Source organism: Meleagris gallopavo, chromosome 23 (assembly GCF_000146605.3).
Source record: "Meleagris gallopavo isolate NT-WF06-2002-E0010 breed Aviagen turkey brand Nicholas breeding stock chromosome 23, Turkey_5.1, whole genome shotgun sequence".
Classification (NCBI taxonomy): domain Eukaryota; kingdom Metazoa; phylum Chordata; class Aves; order Galliformes; family Phasianidae; genus Meleagris; species Meleagris gallopavo.
The window spans coordinates 3,812,601-3,822,163 of record NC_015033.2 but is presented as its reverse complement, the minus strand read 5'-3'; the positions used below and the strand labels follow the sequence as shown (position 1 = coordinate 3,822,163).

The window sequence follows — 9,563 nt, the reverse complement described above, 5'->3', positions numbered from 1 at the left end:
GGCTCGGCAGCCGTTGGCGCTGCGCTTCCCGCCTTCCCGCTGAGGGGAGCGCTGTCCTCAGGTCAGCGGTGTCCGTGATGGCACACGCCAGCTCAGTGTTCTGCTCACAGCGCTACAGCTCGACTGTTTTACTGCGCCAAACGGGGTGTGAAGCAGTGATGAATCTTATGTGGTGCTTCAATAACGCGTTACATCCCACTTTTCGAGGCGCAGCTCGAGATATACGTATATATATCTGGTAACGCAAAGAAGGGCACGCGACCTAAACACAGCTGCTACAAATTGCTCCATCTGTAGCTATACAACTAGTGCAATTAAGGAAAAATGTCAGAAAGTTTGTTCTGGTGAACCAGAGGGGGGAGCTCCTGTATCAGAAAACTGCCCGGATCGCCTCCGCTTCCACAGCGGTTTGCATCGCTTTCCCCAGGGAGCTGCCCTCAGACACCAGCCCAGCGGGTTTCCATCGCCCCATTTAAAATTCGAGTTCACCTCATAGCCCCGCGTGATTCGATTCTGCTCCAAGTTGTGTTTTGCATCGTTCCTTACACCTGACAGCTCAATCGTTAAGAAGAGCAACTAACAGATGAAGATATTTAGGATTACGGGTCTTGGTGGCGTTCTCCCTGTAAAAATGGTTGCAGCTGCAATATTTCATATGCGGTGCAGCAAAGGCATCCTGATTGCAGTTTGATCGTACTGCCCATGCACTGTGCAGCAATCTGCAATGGAGGAGTTAACGATGGCTTGAACTGATTGCATATGAGAACATTAGAACGCAGGAATTCCAGGGGGAGCTGGGAACAAAAAGGGATGTTTTGTTGGTGCCACTGGCTGAGACAAGCTGATAGATGGTCACAGTGCTTGGGAAAATTCCAACTTAGTGTTCATTATATGGTTTTTGAGTCTACGAGGTGTTCTGCCATTATTTTGCTGAAGTTGTTCCATATGTTTCTCTTGGTTTTGTAGGCGGAGAAGCCAAGGAAGCTGTCAGTTTAACCTGAAAGTTGAAGTGCTGGCTAATGAGCTCTTAATTAGGAGATTGGAAACCATTTGTGAAGCTGAAGATAAGCCGAGGCTTCCAAAGGTCAGATTTTCTTTTCTTAAATAATTGTTATTGTGGTAAACAATAGTGGAGCTTTAAAATAAACAGGATAGTCAAAGTGGATCCAAGAAGAATGAGAAAATAAACTGGTTTGGTTTGGAGGATGATGTGGGTGGTGGAGTCTATTCCTGCTTTTTGGTAAGTGGCTGTTTTTGCCACAGAGAACCCAAACCAACCTTAGCAACACTTAAAATCCAAACTGCTAGCAATTTTAATTGATTTATGGTAATTGCTTTGGTTTTGCATTCATTCAATCTGTTCCTTGCTACAAAGTTTCATGAGGTCATTTTGTTAATTATTTACTAATTTTTTTTTTTTTGAGATCACATATTAACTATTCCTTATCATCATCCAGGGTCCCAGGCTGCCAAGACTCTGTTCCCAGAACTGTTAAAATGTGTTTAACTTTTCTGCCTGTGATTATTCTTGACAAATTAAATGGATTCTGTTATATTCTAAAAGTTATTCTCCTGAGTGAAAAAAGGGAAATGTTCCATATCCGATGTAGCTGCTCTAATATGCTTTGGGGCAGTTAATTGTTATTGCAACATCATGAAGAAATTTACCTCTGTGTAGGATGAGTCCTGGTTGTTTGTTTAGCAAACAGCATCTGCGGTATTTTCCTGTATTAGGAAAAATGAGTAACTGCTGCAGTAAGTAAAGCATCATTTGAAGTTTCTTAAATCCATACGAGCAAAGGTGTATCTGTATCTGTATACTTTGTGATTTATATTTAGTCACTAACTTAAACATGGATATTCAGCACTTTTCTTGCCTTCTCTGCTTCCCCTAAGATCTTCACATCCTTTTGAGGGTTAGAAATTTCTGTGCAGACTTCTTTTCCATTGCACACTTCTCAGCTCTTCCTTATAACAGACCTGATAAGGGAGTGACTGCTTTACTGCCATTAACACAAGGAAGTCCAAAATGTAAAACAAATGCACCGCGCAGTAATGATTAACTTTCCCTCCCACATGTTGCATGTCTGCGTGTTATTAAGCTTGGTTTTACCACTGCAGACCTGCTGGTATTATGGAAGACGTTTGGAGTGCAGCTTTCAAACGCGGCAATAAGCAGATGTTTCAGTTTCCAACCTGAAGAACAGGTTCTGCAGATATAAAAGCAGCTAAGTGTCTGTTCAAGATTGTTACCGCCCTCTGACTCTTTCTGCCTCCTCCCACTTTGAACTTGTTACCCTGGAGCCGAACTGTTTGAATAAGGGCTCTAAAAGCTGCTTTGTGATCAGTTAGCTGAGAGCCCTCAACATGTAAACGCAGGGGAGGAGCCGCCTCTCTCTGATTTTGCAGTTCCCTCCCCTCTACTTTTTTTTTTTTTTTCCCATGCTCGTGGAAGTTCCGATGTAACATGGAAAGAAGTTGGGACAGACTGACTGCACTGTCCAGAGAGGAGAGACAAAGGTTTGTTGTTTGTTTGTTTGTTTTTGTGTCAATTTTCTGCCTTCTGTGTCAGGAATGTTCTGGTGTGCTTTTAACACTTATGTGCACTCTTAAAATTAGCAGCAAATGTTATGAGATGCTATCACAGGAATGTATATAGCTTTATGATTGCAGCGGAGTTTGTTGTTTCTTGTGCTTTTCTCTTCTTGAAGAGAGAGAATAGAAAGAGCACCATGTCCAGTGCTTGTTTGATTCTAGTCATGCGTTCTCTTGTTATGAAAACGTGTAGGACCTTGGAATTCTCTTAGTCCTAAACATATACATTTTTCAGAGCTTGTAGGGATGAAGGGAACTGCATTTTAAATTAGCAGTTCAGACTTTTCGAACTGGACTGTTCTTTCAATAGAAGAGACTAACACATTCATTGCAGAATGCTGACCTGAGCATTGAACTCTTGCAGGAATATGGAGACAGAATTAAAACTGACTTGAATGAGAGAAGTCAATTTTAAAATAAACTTTAGATATTTAAGTAAAATACCAGAAAGTAATATAACCTCTGTGATGGAGGAGTAGTGAATCGTGACCTGGAAAGGTGTGTGTGACCTGTTGAAAGGATGCCTGTGGTCTGGATTTCTTTTGTCATTGGTTTGGACTGTGGACAAGGAATTTTCAGTTCTTTTTGGCATAAAAAAAAAGTGAGTTAGCATTGCAGAGATTGGCAGATAACAAGGATGGCTGTGCTCTGTGCTGTAAATGCCTCAGGCTGCAGAGTTTAGATGTAGATCTTAAGCATACCCCAAATCCTGATGGTGATAAGTGCTAGAAACATGTTTTGTTTCATGATACAGGTGGGTTCTGCTGCTAAATAATAAAACTGAAGCAGGGTAGGGGTCACTACTGGCTGTGGTATGCTTGGGCTACGAAATTCATGCTGTCTTTGGAATGTATTGAGTTGTTTCAAGGAAAGTGGTTGAAGTTTTGTCTATTAAATGACATTTTCTGTTCTTACTGAGTGGAGAAAAATGCTATCTAGATTGCGCTCTTTCTAGCCTGCTAAGAAGGAACTGTTATGTATGAAGGAACAGTTTAGACCAACTGAAGGACAGAAGGTTTGTGAAGGAAGGTCGGCGACTGCTGATGAGATACTGGTTATCCAAGTGCAGGAAAGATTGTATGGTTGTATGATTGGTGTATCCTCACAAAACCACCTCACAATTACCTCAATACCAGTGTGTGAAGAACAAATAATTGCTTGCTCATCTCTGAGCTGTTCAGTAGGTGGGCTGTCTGCTTCTGGGTGCCAAAGGTTGCCTGGAGACCATGAGCAGACATGGAAAAATTTGCACCGATAGCTCAGTTTTCTATTTAATTTAGATCTAGTTGTGTCCTGTCTTGGTTCTTTTTGGTTGTGTTGTATCTTGGTTCTTTTTCACCCAAAGAATCAACCTTTCTGATTGTTTGCTTGAAATGTGTCTTCCTGCATAAAACCAGGAGAACTTCATTCTGAGATTTTTTTTTTTGGTGAGTTTGTCTCATCCTTCTGTTAGTCCCGGAAATGTAATTTAGCCTTTCTTGTCCTTGTAACTCATGAAATTCTCATCCTGTGGAGTCACAAGTCCTTCAGGACTACAAACTCCATGGACTGTTTATTAACTCATGCCTTATCATTGGCAAGTAAGTGCAACAAACTAATGAAATGACTTGCCTATAAATTTGTGTGAAATCTATGGAATCTACGCCCTCGAGACTGCAGCATTGTTTTCAGTCATTCCTTGCTTTTGGTTTATTTTTGTTCTTGCTTTGTAAACATGAGAACTTTGTAGTGTATGGCTGGACTCTTTATACGTTAATCTGGAAAGACTTTATTTCTTCTTATGTGGCATTCAGCATTTCTGTAGATAAGGCTGAATTAAAAGCTGCTCCATACTTATCCTAAGTTGTCTGAGAGAGCATCTGAATGAATGTTGCTGCAGGTAGTCCTTTCTACAGTGGGAGATTGTTGATAATGTTAACAAATTGTAACTGCCAAGGTAAGATTGAAATTGTTCTTGTAAAAACATTTTGGTTGGGAATAAAGAATACACAGCGTATGCATTTTTAAGTCTGTATTCCATTTCAGAACACTGGAAAGGTGCTCTTCTTGCAGCTTAATATAATTATATTGTTTGCTGCAGTATTTACTCTGCTTTTAAAGTAAAATATATAGAATGTGGTACTAAATATAATTAAAAGGAGCCAACTTATTTTGTGAATGTCACTGTAATTTGTTCCTGTTAGTTCCATTAATTTGTCCAGAGCTGGGAAAATGACCATGTAAGTGCATTTGTGAGGGAAACAGGATGAGACTGAAGAGATTTTTCAATAAAGAGAGTCTCCCTGTTAGTAAGGATTATCTGAATTTACTGCAACACATTTGTCATGCTCCAGGAAAGCACATGGCTGATTAATGTGTAGGCAGATAGCTGAATGGGAGAACTCCTCAAATCCTTAGGGAAACTTACGTGTACTGTTTGGTTTCTTCTAAGCAGGTGTAATGGGGTAGCTGAATTTACTCTGTGTTTGCAGCATACATGTATTTATGTGTTACTTAAAACTTTGGTTTCTGCATGTTTTTGCTTTCTGTATACATTATAAATTGAATACAGACAGTAGAAGTGTATACTGGTAATTGACACAAGGATAATCTTGGCTGGATTGCTTTGAAAATTCTTTATTTGACTTAATTTTTTATTTTTATGTTGGTTTATTTTGTCTGTGGCTGTACCTGAAGCTAACTGGAACAAAATACTGTCACAATATATACCAGCAGTGAGTTGACTTCTAGCCATGTTGCCCACCTCAAATACAGAAGGCCAACACAGAACAGCTATTAATTCTGGATTGGATTAAGCAGGGTTCTGGCTTTTTGTGTTATTCTGCCTAGTAAGGAAACTTTGTCCCTGTGCACTTTGTTTCCATAGGTGCTGTAGAGCTCTATTTTTCTTGGAATGATTCAAAGGGTTTTATTGCAGTATTCTTATCAAGTCATATAATAATATAAAAAATAAAATAGCCTAAATTCTAATTTTGTCCTTCCCTCCTGTTTTTAAAGGAAACGATTGAAGTCTGGAAGCTAGTTACAATACTTTATAAATGAGAACAATTAGTTCTTTCAATAGCCAAGGTAGACATAAAATCTATTTGCAGAAGTGGAGAACCCTCCCTTTGAAAGGATCTGATTCAAAGTCCACATTACTGCTTAGAACCCAGACATGAAATCTGTAGGGAATTTCCAGACTTTTTTATTCATTGTGTAATCTGTTTTGCTGGGGGTGGAGCACTTGCCTTCAGCACACATAAGTATACAGTAAAGACTTTGGCTGGGTACTTGTAAAACTGCAGGCTGTGACAAATCTTTACGCGTGCTTAGGCGAAGTTCTGACTTCCTTTCCTGTTACCTTCTGTACGCTGCCATCTGGCAGGCTGCATGTGATTGTCTACATTATTGACACATCCTTGTAGTCCTCCAATCAAGCAGAGCTAATGCTTCAGTATTTTTTTGAGAGTCTTCATTTATGTTGTGCTGTGTGAGGCATAATAGCTCACAAAGGAGCAGTGGTAGCTGAAGCCCACACTTGAATTTTATTTCCATTTTTCCAAATACGAATTAAACCAAAATGTTGAAGTTTTAGCCTAGGAGATGAGAAAATAGAAAGGATGGGGAGATGAATAGGGTTCTGGATGGGAAGATGATGCTTCAGGCTTCTTGTCATGAATAACTTCCTCAGGTGCAAAATGGCCACAATAATGTAGATTTTTAGTAAATTGCTTTGGGCTCTGTTAACAAGAAGAGCTACAAGTCAGTTGTGTTACTAAGCCAGAAACTAACTGAAACTCGCCTTTAGGTTTTTGGGTGTTATTTGTGAGAACTCATGATTTGGTCTATCCAAGGTGGGATTTCAAACAAGAAAGAGTTAAGTTGTTGAAATAACTGTTGAATTCATTTTAGAAGGGCAGCTTCCTCATCCACGGACTTGAAATGTTAGCTGAGTAAGGTCCTCAGCTCTCTTTGAGGCAGAAATCCAGCATGCAACTTTAGAGATTGATTTTGTATACATGTTTCTGATCTGGCCCTGCATTTTTATTCTTTGTCACAGCCTCTCTTGTTTCCATTTAATTAAGAAATGGCTCCTGGAGAATCTTCTTACATCTGTGTAGCTGTCTTGGAGCTCTGGACTGCCTCAGAAATTAAGAGGGAAATCAGGTGGGAAGTTGAAGGAGCTTTATATGTTAATATTCGTGGGAGAGATTGTAAGTGCTGCAGAAAGCATGCAGTTCCCATCACTTCCAGGTGGTGTTTGCCAAGGGCCCTTATGCAGAAACCTGCAATACTACTTTTTATATTGAATCTAATGTTAAGTGGATGTCTCCTCCTTGCAGGACTAGTCACTATAAAGGAACTTAAAAGAAGCTCCTGTCTCTCCACTTCTCTCCTTCAGCCCCCACCCCTTACACACACATTCCACAAGCTGCTTTCAGAATTTCCTAGTGTCCTCTTGCAATAGGAAAATCAAGTGTAGAATGACAGTGCATGTAGACACTGGAATGAATTTTCTGCAATTTTTCTTTGCCTTTGACTAACAGCATGGAATTTATTAACTGCTTATTTAAAAAAAAAATGAGCAAGGAATAGAGTTTGGGCAAACAGTGGAAGCTACGGGGAAGCACATGATTGAGGTGCTTAGAAGGTGAAGCTGTAGAGTCTGCAAGAGAGTGAAGAGCAGAGAATTCTGGAAATGTGGTATGTGCTGATATTGTTTAGTGGGGTTGGTATGAGAACTGAGTAAAATATATTCTCTTCTTAATTTGGTGTGGCAAAGATATGATCAGACAGAGCTGCATAGAAGGAGTTGGCTGAGTGGAGCCATGCCAGAGCTTTCAAAAAAAGCATAAGATAGGTTGTCAGATGGCTGAAATGGCCAGGAAGGCTTGCATAAACTCAATTGGCTTGGAATGAGTCTTTCATAAAGGTAAGATTTACTGTTTGTGTAATGTCCGCTTGGAAAGCAGAGGATTTGGTGCTGGTGGCTTTAGATAGAGAGATTGTGTTCTGTGACTGGCGTTAGATCATCCTTTGTTAAACCACTCAGTTCTTTTGTTATATTCTACTGTATACAGTATCCTACTTCTTTATTCCTTTTCTATGAGTTCAGAGAGGTACGGAATGAGATGAGCAGTTATGGATGTAATGTTATTTATTGACTAAGTGCTAAAGTCCGTGGTGAAGTGGTGAACAAGGCAGAGCTGCGCTTGGTCATTTGTTGGATTAGGTGCTAAAGGCATGCTACCTTGTGGCAGTTCATGAGTCAGTGTTTGTTCATATTGCTACTGTTTCTTGTAGTGGAGGGTTGGGAAAGGATTGAGTGGTTCTAGACCCTTCCGTCATAATGAAGAATGAAATAAATTTATTAAAGAAATAAGTTTGGATGTTTGGTGGGAAAAAAAGGCTTCCCTTTAAGCGTCCAAGTATGAGCATGCTCTTCTTGTTTGCAGTTTACAAATACAACAGTCACTTCACCATCTCAATTTCTATTCTGTAGTAGGGTGGTGCAAAGAAAGACCTGCTTGAAAAGAGACCATACTTCTGATTCTGTTCAGGTTCCTTAACGTGGTGAATGAAAATGTTGTCAACTGTGCAAACCTGATGAAACACTTTGCCCAGGCTGCATCATAAATGCCTGACAGATGATCTTTATGGGCAGTGGCATTAGGAAAGTGCATGCAAGGCGGAGTTTTATCAGCGCTATTCTAGAAGTAGTTATTGGAAATGAATTTTGAATTGTCAATCCTGAGAACTTAGTGCTGACCCAATTTGTCATACAAGGCGCTTAAATACATATCAGTTATTGCTGCCTTCTCTCTACCTCCTTCAGCACAAGTTATTCCTTAATATCCAAGTGATTGATTAGTACAGCAGTAAACTGGTGTACAGACCTAAAGCAACTCGAGTAAAAGTCGTGTGCTATTCTTTAAAGAAACTCCTTTCTCTTTAGATGAGGTTGCAAAAATAAAAAATTGTAGGGCTTCTACAGAGTTACCAAGACTGCTAACATAATTAGGAGCATTACTGTTATCAGTATTATAAATCTCTTGAACATAAATGGCATCAGAGACCATAAACTGTTTCTCCTCTTTTAATATGACTCACAAATTCCCATGTGCAACAAAAGCTTGTTCTTCCCAGCAGTAGCTTCCTGCCTGTCTCCTAACAGGAATCTCCCTCTCCCTATTCCTCTGTTTTTTTTTTTTGTTTGTTTGTTTGTTTTGTTTTGTTTTCTTTTGTTCTTTGTGATATGTAGTGTGAAACTTTCAAAGTACTTCTGAGCCAAGCTATTGGATGAGATATAGATTATTAATATTGAGTTCTCTTTTGTTTTCTAATTTAAAAAGTCAGCTTTTCCATACTGATAAGAGATGCAATTTGTTCCTTAGCACATGGTAGGCTGCCTTGTGCTGTTTCCTTTGTCATTTCAGGTAGGTTTGGGAACTGGCTAGCAGCAGGTAAAGATTGTGAAATAGTGTTTTTTTTGTTTTGTTTTGTTTTTTGCCAGCTCGAAATAAATAGTAAAGATCACAAATAAGTCTATCCCCTACATAGCTTAGAGAAATTGTTACAATTTTAAGTTCAGCTTTGTAAAGTAAATGCAGTAATCATATGACAAAGTCAGTATAGACCTGGAATAAATATATTTTGGCTTTAAGAATAGGTCTCTTTACTTGCACAAGGAATATCCAGTTACATCATTCGGCAAAAATGCAGGGCTCTTCTGCATGTGCTCCTGTAATGCAAGCTTCAAGGAGAGGGGGGAAAAAAAAAAGCTGACAAATGTTAAGTGTTCCTTTTAAGTGGAATGACTGTGTTTTGGGTATAAGGTGAGTTCATCAAGATGGCAGGAAAATATTGCCGTTTCCCTTTTTCTAGATTGCCTTTTCTCTGCTCCCTCTTATATTTTTAACGGCTTTATTTTTTGCTAGAGGGGTTTGTATCTCATGCCAGTTTGCTCTGTTCTGTGCTTTCTCTGT

General features: G+C 39.5%; 1 protein-coding gene across 3 annotated transcripts in view; it reads left to right on the top strand.

Moving 5' to 3' along the window:
• The first annotated feature begins 42 nt into the window (after positions 1-42).
• Positions 43-9,563, top strand: part of PLCH2 (phospholipase C eta 2) — a 64,971-nt gene continuing 55,450 nt past the window's right edge. Inside the window, exons 1-3 of one of the 3 annotated variants that reach the window (XM_031556662.1) lie at positions 43-238; positions 967-1,084; positions 2,456-2,520. The gene's annotated coding sequence lies outside the window, so the exon portion shown is untranslated. Of the gene's footprint in view, positions 239-429; positions 1,085-2,455; positions 2,521-5,950; positions 5,970-9,563 lie in introns of those variants that run through there. The other 2 variants (XM_031556663.1, XM_031556664.1) reach the window with 2 other exon arrangements.